The sequence below is a fragment of the Xenopus laevis genome, chromosome 6S (assembly GCF_017654675.1).
Source record: "Xenopus laevis strain J_2021 chromosome 6S, Xenopus_laevis_v10.1, whole genome shotgun sequence".
In the NCBI taxonomy this organism is placed as follows: Eukaryota; Metazoa; Chordata; class Amphibia; order Anura; family Pipidae; genus Xenopus; species Xenopus laevis.
In genome coordinates, this window is record NC_054382.1 from 62,995,642 (window position 1) to 63,017,927 (window position 22,286).

The window sequence follows — 22,286 nt, forward strand, 5'->3', positions numbered from 1 at the left end:
CCACATGCAAACGGGCCCACAATTTGGTACGTTTTTACCTATTCTTTTGCACTAGGTACACTAGAGCAGTACAGAAGAGCCTGGGAATGAGGTGAACAGAGATAATGATGAGACTTCTCAAAACCTTGCAGTTTTATTTCTTTTTAAGGAATAGCCTTTTCATGTTTGTGATGCACTTCCTCGCAAAACACGGGTTGTCCCCACATGAGATATTGCTTGGAAGGGTGATGAATACTAATGTTACCATAACTGTACGTACAGAACTCAGAACCAGTAGTGCCCAGTACTGTATACAACTCTCACACAATTTATCTCTGATTAAATCACAGGTAAAAACAACTCAGCCAGTTGAAGATTCATTGGAACCCCATCGACTGCAATCAGGAGACTGGGTTTATTACTGTAACCGTATCAGGAAATCCCCTTTGGAACCAAGATTGAAAGGATCTTTTCAAGTACTGCTCACATCGCCGACATCAGTAAAATTGGACGGCAAATCATACTGGGTGCAAGCATCACACTGCAAACCATCAGTTACTCCATCTCAGCAATCAGTGTCCGAAGCAAAACCATTATACTTCCAGTAAAGAAAAGCCCTTCATTGACCAGATCCAGAGCATGACAACTACAGCCACAGATTGACAGCATCCTATGCACTGACTGGGTGTAGTGGTTTGCCTAGTGAGACATTGTAGTAAGAGTGTGTACGGCATAACATTTTTCGTTACAGATGGCTGTTCTGAGAGTTATCTCCTTTCAAACTAACCATGATTGCTGTATTTTTTATTGTGTATTTCAGCACTATGCTTTATCCAAAAGTAAACCCATTTGAAAAAAATTTGTCTTACATTTACACCACAAGGTTGCAAAAGCAGTAAAGGCTAGTGACTGCTGGATTTGCTCTCCATTCCCCACCAATGGATGTGTCCCTATTCTTGTTGGTTTATTTGTTTATTTCTGCAAAGAGAGGAACATTCCCCATTATAGTTTTCCAAAATGTAGGAAATGCAAGTGTCTACAAAGGGTGCAGACCCATTTATTGATGACGTCAGAGACATGTGCTCCCCCAGAGCTACCTCCTTATGTCTTTATAGAAATTGGCCTATTGATTATTATCAGATTCAAAATAAACTCCCTGGATCTGACCCAAATGGGAATAAAACCACTTCCACTGGATCTGAAAGAAATTGGGTAAAAAGCACAAATAGTACTATCCATAACGGCTCATTTGCTTTAGGAACAAAGATTGTCAATGGTCTACTCAGTTATCCACAACTAGATACAAAGCTTTTGGATTATGTTCAAAAGGATATTCCCTTCTTTATGCCTCGAGAATTTTATCTGATCGTTGTTTATAAAAACCAGTGATGCCATAGCTGAGCTTGATGAGGAACAGGCACAAATAAGAAAGGTGGTGTTACAGAATAGAATGGCCCTTGATTTCATTCTAGCTAAAGAATGTGGAGTCTGCACCCTTATTGGAATTGATTGTTGTACTTCTATTGTTGATTATCATAATTCTATTTCCAATATTACACGCCTGGAAGGTCATCTCAGAAAAGAAGATCCCTGGTCCCTCAAGAGTTGTTTTGGAAGTTTCTGGGTATCTATTGTGTCCACTATTCTGGAAGTTGCTGCCTTTATTTGTTTAATTATACTCATTCTCTTTATTATCAGAGTGTTGATTTTGAAAGCTACGTCTTTCAGTGTATCCCATCCCAAATGTTATTAACCAATATGCCCAGCTTATGGTAATGTCTTAAATCAATGTCCCCTCTGAAGTGCACATTATTGAGGATCACGGTATAATATTCAATGATTGACCCAATACTCTCAATGATTCTAAATATATTCCCATGGTCCCAGTCCCTTCTTATACCCCATAAAATTGATGAAAACAATATTTTAAAAGGGGGAACTGTTGAATCCTGATTAGTAACTGAGGCCTAAATTGCCTTTCATTTGCTGCTGTTGTGACTTTTCATCTATTGTTAATCTTTTCTGCAATCATATATTGTATATAACGCATATATTTTCATATAACAGTAATGATTTTATAAGATGCAGCTTTTTGCAGAATGTAAAAGGGCAACATTTTACTTATATATCTATATATACCCGTTAAATCTGCTTTTAAAAATCGACATTCATCTTGTTGTAATCGTATGTAATTGGTTATTTGACACTATAAAAGCTATTCCTTATGACCACATTCTGTATATTCAACCTCACTGTAACTTTAAGGCAAGGCAAAATCTATTTTAAAAGATGTCCCTCCTGTCTGGAGCCAGGCCCAGCAGTGCAGATAAAAATTAATTTTAGTTTAAATATAAATGAAAAAGATAGGCTGGTCCCTAATAACTTTGGGCCCCTTAGCTTTAGTCTAGGGTAGCTTATTCATTAATCCACCCCTGTTAATAACATAATGCAAAGAAAACTACCCCAGGTGCAAATTGTTGTATTTTTTTCAGTAATCATTTAAAGGAAGTGCAGTAAAAGGGTCCACCAGTGCCATATGTTTGTCTACGTAATCATCAAGCAAAGCCTTGAAATATAATAGGTTCTGTATTGTATTAACCCTGTCCAAAATACAATGAATATTTATATTGTTTTGCAGCCAGTTTGGCTAAAATAATTCTTGCCTCAGTCGATATTTGGGCTAAGAACTTGCTTGTCTAAGATGAATATTTGTATAGATACATTCAGTACAGTTGTTTTCAGATTATTCTCCAGACATTAAGATTTTTTTCAATTGATTCCCATTATTTATTTTTTACAGTTGCAATTTGAAGTTTAACATTTCTGTCTGTAGTGTTTCAGTCTGGCAGCTCATTAATCTAGGTGCAAATTCTGAACTGTTGTAATTTGCTACATTAGTTGATACATATCTCAGCAGCATCTGTGGAATATTAGCAACAGCTGCCTTTAATACAACTCAGGGATTCTGCTCAGCAGGATCAAAGATAGGAAATGTATCAACTCATGTATCAATTTAGAGCAGTTTACAGAGTCATTGACCCCCCCCCCCCTCCAGAGCTGATAAAAGAAAGACATCAGAAGCGGAAAATGAAACTTCAAACTTTAATATTGTAAAAAAAACGGTCACAACTAGAAAATAGAAAGTAATTGAAAAAAGTCAATATTTCTGGTGAATTATCTGTAAACATCTGAACTAAAGAAAAAAGAGATGGAAGATGAACAACCCCTTTAAAGACTTTTAGTAACAGGTGGTCAACTACCAAGCAGTAAATGGTTGGTATATATATTGGGGGGTTTGCAGTAAAACAATAAATAAATCTAGAAAATAAGAATAGTTAATGTTTTCTCTTGCCGATCCTTTTCCAGTCTCTCAGCTGCACACGAAAATCACACAAATAAAAAGTGGATCAGTGCCTAGGGCAATGGAAAAAACAACACAAAAATATGGTGTAGTATGTTCAGGTTCCTCAAATAGCACCCTGTGATGGAAAGAGAAAAGTCTCTTGTTCCCCTTTAAAGAACCCTTTTAAATATTTATAAATGTTTATTCCAGAAACCTTCACCAGATTTGGCCAAAATGCCTACTAATAGGACAGTAGTTATAATTATTGCATGTAGTATTAAGTAGTATTCTCACTTACACTCAAATGAGGCTAGTCATCCACATGATTGGCTTTTTAAGGGAGCTACGCTAAACACACTCCATGTCTCAACTATTCTCTCTGGACCAAACTAACCTTATGGAAACAAATGTGAGTCTAATGTTTTAAAAGATTTTTATTCTTAAAAATAAAAACGGTATTATGCTTTGGGATTGTTGTATCCTTATGTTGGAGTTTAAAAGTGTTCTGTGGAGCAGGGGAGAATACTACTGAATACTACACACAATAATTATAACTACTGTCCTGTAAGTAGGCATTTTGGCCAAATATAGTAAAGTTTACATTTATAAATATTTATGCACTAATTGGAGGAGTAAAAAGGTTTCTTTAAAGGGAACTTAAACAAGGACTTTTCTCTTTCCTGCACAGGGTGCTGTTTGAGGAACCTGAGCAGAATATGCCATATTTTTGTTTTGTGTTTTGTTTTCTCCATTGCCCTAGGCGTTGATCCGCTTTTTATTTGAGTGATACATATTGGGGGTAGGAGGGATTAAATGTATTTTTCATGTTTGGGATAATATATCATCTTGTTAAATGCAGATTCTCTGATGACCATATTTGCGGATATCTTAGAAACTGCTGCCCATACATGATTCTATGTGTTTTATGGAATAGGTTTTCCAGGTAAAGTTGTTGTACCGTGTTAGCCAGTCACCTTTTTTTTTTTGCCTTGGAATAGGGTTTCCATTCTCTTTTTTTCCATTCTATCATATATTTCAATTGTGTGTATAATCTTGGGTAAGTAATAGTTTATACAGTAAGGAAGAATTCCCTTTAAGATTGCCATCTTGAGGACAGAAGGTTTCTAGTAATTTGTTTAATTTGCAACAAACCTTTAATATTAATGCAAGATAAAAAAAAATGTTTGTCTGCTGTCAACATGATCTTAAAATACATGTACAGTACATATAACTAGGGGTGTATCCATAGGAGGATTTTCAATAAAGCTAGGGGAGGCTCCCCAAACCTGCCTGGCACCTAAAAAAAAACCTCACTCCATTTCTGACTTGTTCTATGCTGCTTGGTCCCTTTAACATCATCGAGATCTTCTTCAATACTGAAAGCTCCGGTTCTGTTGTAAACAGCTGCACTCTGATTGGATCTTATTCCTTGTGCTTTCCCCAATCAGAGTGCAGCTCTCATGACAGACAGTAGAATTAGTCAATCAAGTCACAGATATAGGCGGGGTTGGAGAGAGACTGGGGACTGGAGGCACTGCATAAATGAGGATTAACGAGAAGGATCCTCACTGAATATGAACACTTGCTGCAGATTTCATCATCTTTAAAGGCTTACTCACTATCTGCATCTATAATATCCCTATCACCCTTACTCCAGTCCTGAATTAACTCTTTCCTCATGAAAAGCAAGTTGTGCTTTTTCTGTTTTCTTACTTCTTTTTTTAGTTTAGTTTTTTTTTAGTTAAGTTAGTTAGTTAGTTAGTTAGTTAGATATTCTGAGGCAACTTCCAATTGTCTTTCATTTTTTTACAACTTATAGTTTGAGTTATTTAATTTTTTTATTCAGCAGCAACCATGCATAGATTTGAATAAGGGACTGGAATATGAAGGAGAGGCCTGAACAGAAATACAAGTAATAAAATGTGCAAATAACAATAAAATTGTAGCCTTACAGAACATTTGTTTTTTTAGAAGGGGTCAGTGACCCCAATTGAAAGAGTCAGAAAGAGAAGGTAAACAATCCAAAATAATAAAAAAAAAATTGAAGGCCAATTTAAAAGTTGCTTAGAATTAACCATTGTATATCACTATGAAAAGTTAACTTAATGGTGAACCACCCCTTTAAGGTGGTTGGGGAACAAGCCAGTGTTGCATTTCAGTGGCAATGTTACAGTGTGGGGGCATGAATATCTGAATATCTGCCATCAGGAACCACTGCATTACACTGGATATAATGTGCCTGGGGGCAGTCTCTATTGCAACTCACTGCATGGCATGTGCTTGTTATTTAAACATAGACTACATCTGATGTCATATAGGGCTGCCTCCTTTTCTGGAAAAAAAAATAACCAACCTTCCTATTTTTTTTTAACCTTTTTGCCCTATTAATAATACTGGTATCAGAGATCATTTTTACCAGCCAGGCCTGTAAAATATTGGGCAGGTGGAAACCATAAGCTAATATAACACTTTTTTAACACTTCACCAATATATCACCCCTTTGTTAAAATTAAGGGGACATCTGTGAACACAAATGGATGGAGAACCCATATACTGTAATATGACCTTATTTGAAACCAACAGAACTAGAGGTAGTTGGGGGGGGGTTCATTTTTATTCCAGTGGCGCATCCAGGAAGCTTCACATTAGTTTTAGGTCAGTCTACGAATGGCCCATCGTTAGCCTCCCCAAACACAAATTCACCCCCCCCCCATGGGTGTATCTCAACCTCTCTGAGTCACCCAGCAAGCATTTTTAGCTTCCATGCATTGGCCACCATCCCTCTAGCCCACAGAGGTATTGCTGATACTTATCAGACCCCCTTCCCACTGGTCCTTCCAGCAGCCATGCACTTTGTTCCCTGAATTATTACATTACAGATTGTATCTGTTTTTATACCAGACAGTTTTTCTACAAATATTGTTGCATATTCTTAGAATTTAATTTCTAAGTAAAATGAAAACATTTCATTCGAGAAAAACACACACATATACAGTAAGGCTCTCCATATTAAATAAGTGCTTTTTGAGCACATTAGTCTTCTGACTGCACTAATGCTGGCCTCTTATTTTCTTTGACCTCATTTCAAGCTTTTTACACTGTTATATGTTTTTATCTCTTTTTCATTAATTACATTTTAACTCCAATTAAAGCAGAATACTTAACCTGTTCGAATTACCCTATGTCATTCTTTGATTGCTGATAATAATATAACATGTCTTAGAAGATTATCATACATGAATTTACCTACATAATTATTGCTGCAAAAGCTGTAAACACATTGTTACCTTTAGTTTAAAATGAATCGATATGCATAAATATTGGCCTAATATTTCAAACAAAATGTATGCACTAAAATTGTGACTTAGGTAAATTGTACTGGGTTTCAACAAATACCCTGTAAAGAAGCAGGATCCATTTGACCAATAACTTTAAATAACTAGGAGAGGTTACCATAGAAACCTTTTTCAATGATTGAAAAAAAGCATCATTTTGTGGTTGGAATAGGCTGCTATCAAAGAAACATAACTGCATCAACACATACACAAAATCAGAATTTAGTAGATGTCAGTCCTTATTAGCTACAAATAACAAAGATAAATATTAATTATTATTAATGCAAATCAATGCTGTAATTAATGCTGACTGTTTGGAATATTAGAATATCAAACTAAACTCTGCTACATTGTACAGATGCTAGTCCATTAAATACATGTTATCTGGATTTTTTTTATTTATTTAAAAGCAGTTAACATGGATGTTTTCCACATGAATAAAACCATACAAAAAAAAGTCAGCTTTTCCTTACAGTGTTATGGCACATATAGGGATTACATCACCACTAATCAAAATGTTAGGGACTATTCAATCTTCCCATTGATTCAGGGGAAAACAAATAGGGCTCCTTAGTGTTTTGATTGAAACAATCAAAGCACAACATGTGGCATAAAGCACCACATCACACATCTACTAGATTATTGAAATATCTCTTGATGTGGAAATCAGAAATCTTCCACATACAAGAAATGGTCCTTCAAATCAATCACAAAATGTATCAATCCCTAGTAAGATGATCAAAGACAGACCTAACTCCATCAGATGAATCCTAAAATGCTGGACCCCAAAGGCCAACTTAAAATTCAGGTATATGTACAGGTATCTAGAATGCTGTGGATTTTCTATATTATTGGTCTTTCTGCAATTTGGATCACCACATATTAAGTTGGCTAAAATCATTTAAACATTAAATTAACCCAAAGGGATTTTTTTGCAACCAATATAAATTCATGCAACTTAATTTCCATCAACTACAAGGTACTGTGTAATTATTATAGAGAAAAAGGAATTATTTGCTTAAAATAGAGTGTATGCGAGATGGTGTTCTGATAATTCTGAACTTTCTGGATAAAAGGTTTTAAGGTAAGACATCCTATACCTGTATTCTATGGACCTCAGTAGCACCCCTTTTCAGCTACATGCTTAAAACTTTAGCATTGGAGTGGGTCAAATGGGGCCTCATTATTAATGTAGAGCTTTCGCTTTCTGGTTTAAAAGCCTGAAATTTGGCCATTTAAGTTACAAGGAGCAATTTTTTGCTTCCCCCGGTAACTAGAGTGGCCTCGTGGCTTGAGCCCTTGAGGCCCTGATAGAGTTGTCTAAAGATATGAAACATATATGAAGAAGAAAAACTATATTTTGGAAAAACCTGGTGAGAAAGACATTAAAACAGCAGTAAACTGCTACATCAGAACAGTGTAGACAATTGTTATGGAATTCTAGCTAAAAGCTGCTGCATCCAGGAAAACCATCCTACAGCAAAGGCTATCTTATCCATAATAAAGGGGCTGAAATGTTGGATACACTGTGATGCACAATAAAAGATAAAATTGGACAATATCTGGAGTGCGGGTCCATCTTGCTACTATATATATATATATATATATATATATATATATATTATATCTACAAGAAAATAAATTGAACTAATGTATCTGGCATATTCCTACATGAGAGACCTTCTGGAAAGTGTCACCAGAAGCTACATAAATTAATAAATAAACAAACGTTGTTTCTATGTTATTATGATTTACCTTGATATTACTTTTACTTTCATACAGAATTCATTAAAATCTAGCTGTCCATCCGGGTTGACATCTCAAGGTAAAAACTGCCAGTTAACTGTTTTATTAAAGCCGTAGAAAGCTAATTTTAAAAAAAATACGAATTAAATTTGATAATATAGCTGAAATAATGTGTGTATAAACTTCTATAACACTTCTATACAGTCAGTATTCATAAGATGTGTGTTGGCAGTGTTGGACTGGGACAGCAAGGGCCCACCCAAAAACATTTCACTGGGGCCCACCAATTCATCTTAGACAAGGGGCCTACTCTCAGTACTATTTTCTTTTTCTGTTTACTCATCCTCTATTCTCCTAGTCCCTCTTTCTTTACATATTATAATCTATTATTCTATCTATTTAGCCTCTTTGTTCTCATAGAAATAGGGAAATAGGCCAAATGTTTAGCAGCATGAGGGCCCACTGACACCTGGGCCCACCGGGAGTTTTTCAGGTATCCCTGTGGGCCAGTCCGACACTGTGGGGCAAATTCATCAAGGGTCGAATATCGAGGGTTAATTAACCCTCAATATTCGACTGGGGAATGAAAATCCTTGGACTTCGAATATCGAAGTCGAAGGATTTTGCGCAAATACTTTGATCGAAGGAATAATTGTTCGATGGAACGATCGAAGGAATAATTGTTCGATCGAACGATTAAATCCTTCGAATCGAACGATTCGAAGGATTTTAATCCAACAATCTAAGGATTATCCTTCGACCAAAAAAATTTAGGCAAGCCTATGGGGACCTTCCCCATAGGCTAACATTGGGTTAGGTAGCTTTTAGGTGGCAAACTAGGGGGTCCACGTTTTTTCTTAAAGAGACAGTACTTCAACTATCGAATGGTCGAATAGTCGAACGATTTTTAGTTAGAATCCTTCGATTCGAAGTCGTAGTCGAAGGTCGAAGTAGCCCATTCGATGGTCGAAGTAGCCAAAAAAACACTTGGAAATACGACGTTTTTTTTCTTCTATTCCTTCACTCGAAGTTCATGAATTGGCCCCTGTGTGTTGGTGGAGGTAGGGGCACACTGGAGAACCCAAGAACCCAAACTAAAAATACTAAGCCCTTCTATTTGGGTTCCTACACTGGAGAACCCAAATAGAGTATACTAACCCTATGCAAAATATGGACTATATTTACTATGTAGAGCAAAATATAAAAATCACAATAATACACAAATAAGCAATATCAACCATTATAGAACCTGCTGTCAAATAATCTCTTACGGTAAATAAAAAACAGTTGCAGGACTGAAATATTAAAACAATGAATACAAACTAGTTAAGTAAGAATTAGAGTTTAGATATAAGTTAAATTAATTTTCCCACGATTAATTAAACATACAGGGTGACACAAATCTTTTTAGACCATATTACAGCACTGGTTGATTACTGCTAAAACTCAGTGTGATTATTTTTGCCTATTATGGCTACATTTTTTGTAACTTTCCCTCTATAGCTGCTAATGTATGAGCACCTGATTCTGATTATGGTCTGCAAATACTGTTGCAATTTTTAAGTTTACTATTTTGCATTTATGTTTTCAATTGATTTTTCAATTTTTGATTTGTTGTAGGATATGATCAATATTATTTTGATTACAAATTCTCTACATATACAGTATATTTTACTTTGATTAAATTAATCTATGTATTTTTAGTAATTATAATCTACTACTATTTTTATGTGCTTAATTAAATGTCATTAATATTAAAACAAATAATTCTTAATACATATATGAGGTTATGCAACGTAATAGAAAAAATATTCGCAATGCGAAAAGTTATGCCTTTGTGTGAACAAATTTCCCTTTTTAATATAGCTTTTGTGAATGTGGAAAATGTTTAGCAACCACTTCAGACAGTGGAAGAAAGTTTGTGAATTTTGGGGCTGAACTCCACGGCAAGATGAGGACCGATTAAAATAATTAAATTTTTTTTTTTAAAAAAAAAAAGGTAAACGAGATGGAAAAACAGATAAGGTAAACTACACTCTGGGGGGATTTTTAAGTACATAAAGGTTAATGATATATATTTCTGACATATTAAATAGAAATATCAGTGACGGTTCAAGTGGTACGAGTAACCCTTGCCCCTGCCTGCTTTTTGCTGGGCTACCTGTCTCCACAGTACTGCCTCCACAGCAGCTCAGTGTTGGTACCGCTCCCTCTACTTGCACCTCTCTAACCTACTCCTACAATACCTTACTGCTGCTCCAATGTTCCAACTAGTTATTTCAAAAAAGTAATGGTGAGTTGCAAAAAAGAGTAAGCTAGGGCAGTCTCTCTACAGAGACACAGGTGCATATTCCTTCAGGTGTGAAAAGTTGCATAGTTTTAGCTGTGTTTAAATGAAGTCATTTGGAGCTCTCTCCAACACTTCAGCTCAGCAGGAAACACAGTCTCCTTCCCAGCTACTTTCACACTCAAACACACCTCCTTCCAGCACATGGAGGTGTCCACAGGCCACTCACGCTCCTCTAGCAAAAGGAGGTCTCCAGGGGAGGGCAATGAGGTGTAGTCCAACACCTCTTTTTCAACTGCAGCTCACCTGCAGCATAATTATTACATAATTATGGTGCATGGAAACTTGATTAGAACCATTAAATTATAAAAGACAGGACAATTTCCTATGTATTCTCAAAGACTGTAAAGAATGATACTATTGATAAATATCACTATATTTTGATGCCCTAATTAGATTGGATAATCCCAAAGAAATTGTCATGCCAGACTAACAAAAGCATAACTACACAATAGCTAAAAAAAAAATTAGAGAAGAATTAAACAAAGCAATAACTGCTAAAAGGTAGCTGAAAGTGTTACAATTTGACTATAGTGTTGCATGTAAGGGCAGTAAAATTTCTTAACAGAGGTTGCCTATAAGATTAACCTCCCAGTCTATCATCTTAAAACAATCCTGGAGGGTCTCCTCTGCTTCTTGTGAGTACATCTGAACAGTTCTAATAGAACTGTGGTAAAACACAACTCTTTTGAAAAATCTCAGAGTACAGTTACTCTTCAAAAATGTCACCACAAATTTATGACTTGTTATATTAATTTATAAATGTTTAATGAAAACAACAGGACAACCATCCAAGTGAATCATAAACCCCACTTATTGTTCATCATCATAAACAATCATAAAGTTAATGCAGGTATAATGAATGAAATATAATGCTAAATTAGTCAAAAGTTATGTTAAGTATACAAATAGAAGGGATTTTTTAACAATGTGAATCACTGCAATACTGTAATGTAAAGATGTAAGGTATGACTCATTTCCTTCCTAGATTGGCATGAGAAAGAAAGTGAAATGTGATGACACATTGGGTCCTAGATGCTGCACGTAAGGCATTATGAACAGTTTTTCATGAATCACATTATTTGCTGTAAAACAGAGCATTCATTCCTATTCTTTCTCATTCTGGTATAAAGTCAATAATTAAAATCAATAGACTATTAAAACGTCAACAATTAGACAAGTTTAAACCACATAAAAATATTTATTATAGTTCTTATTTTCTAATTTTCTAAACAGGCACAAATACCCTGTACTTTGCAAGCATAGGTGCTCTAGACTAATGTGTAAAGACCTGCACTTCTCCCATGAATATAGCCCAGTACTCTTACTTTAAGTACAGGGCTGCATTGCTCCAACAATATTGCACCTTGCATTTTGTGCTCTGTAACTGAGCAATAATGGGTGACTATTCATGCTACTTAAAGAGGAACTAAGGTCTAAAATAGAATAATGCTAGAAATGTTGTATTTTGTATATTAACATAAACATGAACTCACCGCAACACAAGCCTAATAAAACAAATGATTTATGCTTTCAAAGTTGGCTGCTGGAGGATCATCTTGTAACTTTGATAAACCATCTTTGTTAGACCAAGACCATGCACATACGCAGTGTGGTCTGGGCTTCTTTTGGGAGATTAAGGTTAGGGATCATCGTAAATGATCAAAACAGCACAAATCAAATAATATCTGCCAGAAGCCGATACAGCAAGACTGATTAATAATTTGAAGACTGCACTGGGTCCTGTGTTGTCTTGTAATCTGATGTGGATTTAATAGTTTTTGTATTGTTTAATGCAAACTTTCTCTAACTCTGAAGAACCTGTGACTGCAGCAAAATAATACTTCAATGAGAATCCCAGTTTATCTGTTTAAATCTGGCTTCATGGTCTTTGTCCCTGCCACTGAAGTTGGAAAAATTTTAAGGGATGTAAAGGCAAAAATAAAATCCAATACAAATCTCTACACAGTCGCAAACTGCTCTAGAGGTAAACAAACAAAGCTGAGTTCTGCACAGCTGAGAAGTAAGCTGTTCGAAGTATGATCGTTTCCCTGCAGAGCAGCTAGGGACTGTCTGAAGTTTCCTATCCCCAACAGTCAAAGCAAGTAAAACCAGGGGGAATTTCAATGCATACAGTCAGGTTTATTATAAAAACTATAGGTTTCTTTTTCATTAAAGAAAGTAAAAATGGGATTTTACATTCCCTTTAATGCTCTAGAATGTGTGTGCAGGAGATAATTAAATGAACCCCTATCTCCTTTAGAAGCTCTAAAAGAATATTTTTTTAATATATTATAATAATATAATATTGGCAAATGTTTTACAGTAGGGTGCAGTGTAGGGAAATCACGTGCACACTCAGGCCCTTCTAAAGCATACCGCTGGTGCTCAAAGCCTAAGGGAGGGTGCAAGCAGACCTAAGTCCAGGTATTTGGAATTATAAGACTGCAATAAAGAAGCATCCAGTGCTTTTTAAAAAAAGATTTAGTTGATGTGGACAAATACAGTGGTCACAAATCCTGCTGGCACAGTTCTGCCTTTTTGGATGCACAGTAGGGGAGTAGCAAACATGGGGTGGGGCTTGTGCACTAAAGACACAGTCTCTTTTAAATGTACCTTTAATTTTGGTGAATTTATAGTTTAAAAAGAAAATTACATAAATAACTGGTGATATCTTCAAAAACTCTAAAAACTCATACATCCTCCAATTACAATAGTATACCAATGTATCAGACCAATCAGTGCCAAAACTAGGAGTAGGCAGAAGAGGCAAATGCCTAGGGTGCAATGCTATGGTGGTGATGGGCACTTTCCTCCTCTATCTGCCTAATTTGGACCCTTGTCCCTTCCCTCCAAGTGGAGCCTCTCGCACAGCCCCCAGTGACGTTACCGCACATGTGCACACGCGTCCTCATGGACACTGGGTTGTGGGGCCGGCTAGGTTGCATAGGGCATCCAGTCGGCTCTGAGACCATTTACACTTCTGCATTCCTTAGGGTATTACTAAACAGCCTTCTATCTGTTTACTCCAATTTGGCAGGCCTGACCATCTAACCAATGAGACTGCACAATTTCGAAGTATTGTTAAACATTGTGGCACTGGACAGATATTCAACATTGCAAAATGTTTTGCAATGTTTAATCAAAGATTATTAATTGTTAACATGAAAGGGGTTGTTCAATTTGCAATTGATTTGAATTATTTATTATTTGTGGTTTTTGAGTTATTTTGCTTTTTATTCAGCAATCTGGTTGCTAGGGGCCAAATTACCCTAGTAATCATGCCTTGGAATATTAGTAGAAGAGGGCATGAATAGAAAGATGAGTATTAAAAAAGAAGCAATTGCAAATAAATTTGTAGCCTTACAGAGCACTTGCATTTTAGATGATGTCAGCGATCCCCATCTGAAAGCTAGAAAGGGTCAGAAGAAGAAGGCAAATAATTCAAAAACTATAAGAAAAATAAAGGCAGACTGAAAAGTCTCTTAGAATTAGCCTTCTAAAAATCTAACTCAAAGGTCAACCGTCTCTTTAATATTCCTTGGCAATGCTAGTTACCTAAGATAGTTCTTTATACAGTTACAGTATGGGTTCCATTATCTGGAAACCTGTTATCCAGAAAGCTCCGAATTACGGATAGGCCATTTCCCATAGACTCCATTTTATCCAAATAATCACATTTTTTTAAAATGATTTCCTTTTTCTCTGTTATAATTAAACAGTAGCTTGTACTTGATCCTAACTTAAATATAATTGATCCTTTTTTGAACCAAAACCAGCCTATCTGGGTTTATTTAATGTTTATATGATTTTCTAGTAAACTTAAGCATGAAGATCCAAATTACAGAAAGATCCGTTATCCGGAAAACCTCAGGTTCCGAGCATTCTGGATAACGGGTCCCATAAGTACCCAAAAAATGGAACAAACATTCCAGTTTATAGAAAGGTCATTTAAAAGATGATAGGCTCGCATCTAAAAATTTACATAACCCATTAGGTCCATTAAGAGGTACACTATTTCTGTATGGCACTTCATTTTTAGGCAGAGCTAGATTAAGACTAAACAGGGCCCTAGGCAAGGTAGTACTTCTGCCCCCCCCCCATCTCGAACCACCTAAAGTTACAGTTGTAAAAGAAGCACTGCTATGTAAGCACGTCTCCCAACATTTTGGAAATAGAAAGAGGGATAAAAAAGTTGGCAGCGAAACTTTTTGGACCACGTCCATTTTTTGTGGCCACACTAATTACCGTGTTCATTTTACAAAATTTGGCAGGTTATAAAAGTTTGAACATATTTCTGTGTTTTTTTTTTTTTATTACAGTTTTGCACAGTCCCACTCCCAGAGACCATTTACAAATTACTCTGCCCCCTATTAATTTTTTTGTAGGCTTTTTTGTAGTTTTTTGGGGTTTTTGCAGTTTTTTTCCTCAGATCTGTCTGTCCCCCTCCCTGCAACAGTTCAACAGTCTCAACTACTGCCCCAGATCTACCTTCAGATCACTTTCAAATGGCTACAGAACACCCTGCCAGCCTGGCCTGACTGCCCCCTCCTCCCCTCTCACAAGACAGCCCCACTCTTCAAAAATATACTAAAACACACTTGCTGCACAGACTGGCCAGAAAAATAAATAGGCCGCAAGGCAAACATAGATTTAGAGACAGAGAGGAGCTCCTAACATGATAAAGTTTAGGCGCCAACTGTAGCTCTCCCTGTGCACACCCAGCCCTTTATTGCCTTTGGCGAGCCTCCCCCAGTGATGCAATAGCGTTGCACGCGATGTGACGTCAGTGCGTAGTGTGCATAACGTCACCATCAATGCTGCGATGTTCGCATTCTGCTGCATCACCGCGCCACACGTTCAGCACACCGCGCCATCACTGCGCCACTAGGGGTGCCCGAAACTCGGAACATTCCATGGATTATTTTTTTCCTGTTGTCCAGGCCCAGGGCCCTAGAGCCAAGTGAGACCTAGGCAGGTGCCTAGGCGCTTAGTGGGTAATCTGGCCCTGTTTTTAGGGTACAATCTAACATTTTTAAATTTTTAATTCTTTAGATACTTTGGTGGCTGGACCAGGAATGAGCTGGTTATTAGTGGCTCTTTACATGTATGATCAGGATAAATAAAAATGTATGGAGCCAAGTGAATATGATAAATTGTCTGTGTTTCACTTAATATTACATTAGTTATCTATAGAAATAAGTCAAATCAACTGGACTTGCTGTGTTTTTTTTTCCTTGAAGAAACTGGCTTTTTCAATCCAACTGGTTTTCTCAATTCAGAATAACTTGTAAATCTGCCTTCAAGAATATATATCCTCTGGAATGTTGCTCCAATCTGCATAATCTGTTTATCATAATCAACAATGATGTCATTAAGTCTGAGTTGAGAAAGCCAGTTGGATGACTGGTGTAACGTCTTCAAGGGAAAAAAAAAAAGACATATTTCTATAGATATACCATGACCTGTATGAATGAGAATCTTCACAAACAATTACATTAGTTATATTATTTCTATAAATAAGTCAATAAATAAAAAAAGAAACCCTTTTGTTAACTAGAACCTATAATTGCACCTTTGTATTTGAAACACCAACCCTTTTTCCAGTACTGCTCCCAGCAATTTTAAAGTTAACTAATCACAAAGCTAATGAAAACTATTTATCAGGCTTGTCTATGACAGAATCTAATTTACTTCCAGATTAATCAGAGGTCCTCATGGTATATTAAAGTAGGTAATATGCCACCTGAGCTTTTCTAACTGTCAAGGACATCACTATTCACCCACTGATAAAGATGGCCAGTGATTTAGACAATTAAAAAAATTTAACTTATATTTCAAAAGATTATTCAGAATGTTGAATCATCGAAAAAATCAGCAATAAAACAGCAATAAGCCTCTTACAATGATTGCAAAGCTAAACTGGCCTTATGGCCGAATGCTAAGGATCAATTTTAAACTCACTGAACAGATATGTCCCATGTGGCCCCCCTTATAGTCACTGACTAACTCAGCGTTAGAGAGCTGAAAAGCAGGAAGTAGCGTTCTGGCTATTATGTTAGACATCCAGTCACTCCAGCCTTTATACTTTACATTTTGGCTAACTGTATTAGAAACATTTTTTATTTTGCACAGACTATTTTACCTGTTTTTACTTTTACATTGAACTGTTCCTTTAAGACCTACCAGTAAATCCATATGCCTCTTCCGCTGTGGATAACACAGCACCCCCAGCACATGATTAAACACCTTAGGGCCCCCTAACAATAGCATTCAAATGCTAACAAACCCCCAATACAAATACCAGGCTTATGTTCCACAAGCAGAGAAGGGCACACAAAGGAAGCACAGGGAAGGCAGTGTATGGCACACACAGGGAGCAAAGGGCAGACAGAGTAGGAGACTGTCACTAGCTTTGTCTATCATACGATTGCTGTCAGGGGCAGAACATCGGCTGATCTGTTTTTTAACTACTTTATTTGGTCGGAATGGTAAGACTTTGATCTGAATGGTTAGTGGCAGGTCGGGAGATGGGAAAGTCCCATCGTACATTGATTCGCATGATCGGATCTTTGCGTCTGTGGCCATTTTAAGGCACACACAGGAGCATAGGAAAGGCAGAACAGAGCAGAAGACAGTTTCCACTGATCAGGAACACTCTAAGATGTATTACATACAGTAACACAGTGCTGGTGCCCCATTAGCATTTTGAATAAGGTGTGAACATTTGTACAATGTGGGCAGTTTCAGTCTGGGTCTCAGGTGTGAACAGTACAGGGCTCTATGGGTGTGAACAATAGAGGTTTCAAAAGTGTGAACTATGCAGGGGGATTACATGTGTGAATTTGATTAAACAATGCAGGGGCAGGTTAATCTCTGTAGTGATACCTTTTAATGTCAATTGGACTATACTTGCACTCACGGTCATACTTTGCAGGAAAAACTTGCTTTATTTCAGTGCGTTGATGCATTGTTTTGGGGCCACGCCCCTTTATCAAGATGCTTGATAAAGGGGCGTGGCCCAAAACATTGCATCACCACACTGAAATAAAGCAAGGTTTTCCTGCAAACTAAGACCGTGAGTGCTGGTAACTTTCTTCTTGTACATTGAATAGGAAGCTGCCGAAACTTCTATTACCAAGCACCAGGCTACTCTACAGGAGGGTGTCGTGGGTGTGTGTCCGCTCACACTAATTTGTTTGGACTAATGGACTATACTTGCCATGGCATGAGAACTACATGTAAACCTGTATGATAATACTTTTAGTTGTCGGTGAGTTTAACTGCGTAAAATTATATTCAAACATAATCCACAATCAAACTGAAATCCTATTACTCACATCAACACTCTGGACATTCACTATAACAGTAAAATACAGTCCATATATAAAACTCATGTACTACAATACCACAGTCTCTCAAACATTCTTAGGTTTCCAACTTCTATGAATTTCATCACTTGAGAAATGTTTCAAACCAGCCACATTTTTTTAGAGATTTTAAAAGTCCTGGCAGTCATCCAGAATACAGTAATTCATATCATGATATCTCATTTACTTACTTCCTTCTGCATCATTAAGCTTTCAAATGCACAGAAGGACTGTGCAGCCCATGGCAAAAACATGTATGCTCTCCTACAGGAAAATTAGGATGGGAAGAAAAAACTAAAGGACAGATAAAAGGGCTAAAGGGCTGTTTTTGCTACAGATAGAGATTCTTTATACATGTTTTAAATATCTTATTTATAGAAGCAACCTCCACAAAAAAAAAACTAGTGCTAGTGTATACTATAGAGAGAAACCAGCTCATCTGATATTTGCTCTTGGCACCTCTGTCTTAGATGTCAGGAGTTACTATCTTAAGCAAATAAAACAATTAGTGACCAACCCTGTTTAGAGTAACACTGAAAAAATAATAATTTTGTACACATTTTTATTTTTTCTTTCAACACGCAACATGCTGTAGCTGGCATTGGTGGATTAATAAGATGTGATGCCCCTAGGGTACACTTTCCCCCCATTTAGGCTACTCCCACTCCAAAAAGTTTAGAAATATACAACATCAAACAGGGTCCTGTGTGCACTTGGAGACACAAAAGGGCCCATGATCTAGTTTTTATTATTATTTATATTTTCTTTTATATGTATTTTAATCTGTGCAGTGACCTCACTGACACATGCCGACCCCAACATGTCTTGGAGAGCTCAGGCAAACGCCATGCAAGTGTGTCCTACAGGGCTTGTGCTTCCCAACACTTACTAATTATCAGAGATCTCTTTTGGAATATAATATAACACAGAAGGAAGTTTAACTAGCAATAAAAACACTTAAACTAGCAAAGGCCCCAGGCCCAGATGGATTTTCAGAATTCTATTATAGGAAATGTTCCCCTCTTCAGGTGCCACACATGGTCGAAATGTTTAATGGCCTGTTGAAGGGCAACCGGTTCTCCAGAGAAACTTTATCTGCAAATATTTCCCCCATTCCCAAACCTGATACTGACTGTACGAAATGTAAGCATTTTAGACTCATTTCAGTTCAGTTTTATATCTTAACATTAAGGTGTTGACTAAGGTTTTAGCAAAAAGACTGAACACTATACTGCCCTCCTTGATCCATAGAGACCAAATTTGTACAGGGCAGGCAGGCTTCTGATGCAACCTGCCGACTGATTTTACTCACTATGTTAGCTATAAAATACCAACAGCCAGCCATGATCCTTAAACTTGATTTTCAGAAGGCATTTGATTCTATACTTTGACCTTACTTTGACCTTACCTATGTAACGCTAATTTGGGCTAGGCAAGCCACAAATAGTTAGGGGCCGATTCATCAAGGGTCGAATATCGAGGGTTAATTAACCCTCGATATTCGACTAGGAACTAATATCCTTCGACTTCGAATATCGAAGTCGAAGGATTTAGCGCAAATGCTACGATCGAAGGATTATTCCTTCGATCGAACGATTAAATCCTTCGAATCGAACGATTCGAAGGATTTAAATCCAACGATCGAAGGAATATCCTTCGATCAAAAAAACTTAGGCAAGCCTATGGGGACCTTCCCCATAGGCTAACATTGACTTCGGTAGCTTTTAGCTGCCGAAGTAGGGGGTCGAAGTTTTTTTTAAAGAGGCAGTACTTCGACTATCGAATGGTCGAATAGTCGAACGATTTTTAGTTCGAATCCTTCGATTCGAAGTCGTAGTCGTAGTTGAAGGTCGAACTAGCCCATTCGATGGTCGAAGTAGCCCAAAAAACACTTCGAAATTCGACGTTTTTTTACTTCGAATCCTTCACTCGAGCTTGATGAATCGGCCCCTTAATGTCCAGCTAAGATAGGAGCCTGAGTTAAATTGGACTCACACTTCAGGATCAGGGCCTTCTCTAAGTGGAAGCATTCCTAGACAGACGTTGTGTAACTACAACTACTACAAAGAAAAGGTTTATTAGTCCAAGACAATGTCTCCAGATGATATTTCATTTAGAACGGGTAACACAGGAATCAGCTGAGGAACAATACTCCATTAGGCAATATAGTCAAGTAGTACAACAATCCCCAGCAACACACCTTACAGTGATCCAAATTAGACTAGTGAAATGGTCAGGGAGAAGGAGTCTAGCCTGACACCCTATTCGCTGTGATCCCTACCTGTGAGGAAACATCAAGAAGCCTTGGTAAGCTACTCCCTACTATACATCCTCGTTGGAGCTTCAGCTGCTCTTTCTACATAGACTCTCTGCCTTTCTCTCCTAGAGAGACTATTATAGATCTACCCTGTTCTAGCTAACCCTCATTCACAGGGTTCCCTGGTCCCTGACTCAATCACTAAAGGTGCTGGTCCCTCTAGGGCACGTGGCTTTACTGGGCCTTGGTGTACCCAGGCTCAATGGCAAATCCAGTCAATCCAGACAACAGCAGCCAAAGAGGAAGATCCACCCCTTTCCACACACTACATTGAAGTGTGGTAGAAAGTGGTCATTACAGCCTTTGGCCAATAACTACTGGTTATGCAAATAGAACTAGAAATTAGATACATAGGGTTTTGCCTAGTAACTAGGAAGTAAAGGAGATGGGTAGGGCTTAATGGCATATTAAAATATCCAGAAGCATCCACCAGGGCTGCCCAATGTCGCCCTTACTCTTTGACATTGACAAAAGTTTCAATGGCCATTGGGATGACATTAAAATAAATGGCTTAACAGTTAGAGGTCTTGAGCATAAGATCAGCTTACTGTATTTGCAGACAACATCACTTTATTTATAACAAGACAAACCTCTGAAATCTGTATAGCCTACCAATACTTTTGTCCCGAATTTCTGGAATAACTATAAACCTTTATAAGACTGTGGCACTCAATCTGGGACTATATGAAACTGTTAAGTCACTGGCCCAGAACTCTATAGCTATAGGATCTACCTCATATATGTAATACTATTTTATATTATAAAGATCTACAAACAAACTTAAATATTGGGACAAGAAGCTATGTGGATGGAAAACCTTTAATAAAAATTTTTGATACAAAAAAAAATACAATTTTATAGCAAGAATAAAAATAATAACTCTGGGCCCCTAGGCTATAGACTATGGTAGCCTATACACTAATTAACTTCTGATATCTGGGATACTTTTTGTTTGCATTACCTTTCTAATTACAGTATACCTTGTAGGTGAGATTAAAATATTACAGTTTTGTTAATCTGTGGAATCAAATACCTTGAAATCTGGCAGGGGGAAAAATAGTTGTCTCATGAGGTTTGAGAGGTAAATGTCACACTGTTTTTATTCTCTCCCAAGAGTGGCATAATTACTCTCTGCCATAAACATAACAGGAAACATTTGTATCTGCTTCAAGCTCGAATGCAATTGTACTAGAATTCTCAGTATACAGTATTAAGATGCTGGCTGATGCATGCCATGTATACATGTACAACATACCATTGGCCATTTTAAAATGAGTGCAATATCTAAGAAAGGGGAAAATAAAATATTTTAAAATCTTTTAATACCAATAACTATGCAAAGTGATAATTTAAAGAAACAAACAGTAAATCTCATATTGGGTTTATTTAATGTTTAAATTATTTTTTCAATAGAGATTGACATTGTATGGAAAGGTGCCCAGCATTCTGGATAGCAGATCCTATACATATATACTGTAGGAAAACTTTAATTATGTATTGTAAACAAAATATTTTTAGGCAAATATTACTCCTATACACATAGAGGTGTCAGTTAAGGAGGATTGCAGCCCTTTGTGTTGCTGAGATACTGCTTCAGAATACCTCAGTAATATTCTGTAGAGCTCCAAAGTGATGCCAGTACAGTACAATAGTGATTCATGTCCCATTTTAGAATATAGGTCTAAGGTTCAACATACAACTAAGGGGGGAATGTAAAAAAGTCTCACAAATAAGAATAAAAAAATTGCAATGTAATATTCTTTCTTAGACTATTATAGCATTGTGAATTTGAATTGTGCATGTGCACTTTAAAGAAGTTCCTGAAGGTGTCGTAATCTTTTGGATCAAA

At 37.0% G+C, this 22,286-nt stretch overlaps 1 protein-coding gene and 1 long non-coding RNA gene across 2 annotated transcripts in view; one reads left to right on the top strand and one right to left on the bottom strand.

The window, feature by feature from the left end:
* Nucleotides 1-2,210, top strand: part of LOC121395083 — a 226,075-nt gene extending 223,865 nt beyond the window's left edge. The window contains exon 4 of the long non-coding RNA XR_005962241.1: nt 330-2,210. This is a non-coding gene — a long non-coding RNA (uncharacterized LOC121395083). The remainder of the gene's footprint in view (nt 1-329) is intronic.
* The window catches only part of gabbr2.S (gamma-aminobutyric acid (GABA) B receptor, 2 S homeolog), a 338,466-nt gene that overhangs the window by 253,595 nt on the left and 62,585 nt on the right, over nt 1-22,286 (bottom strand). The window lies entirely within an intron of this gene.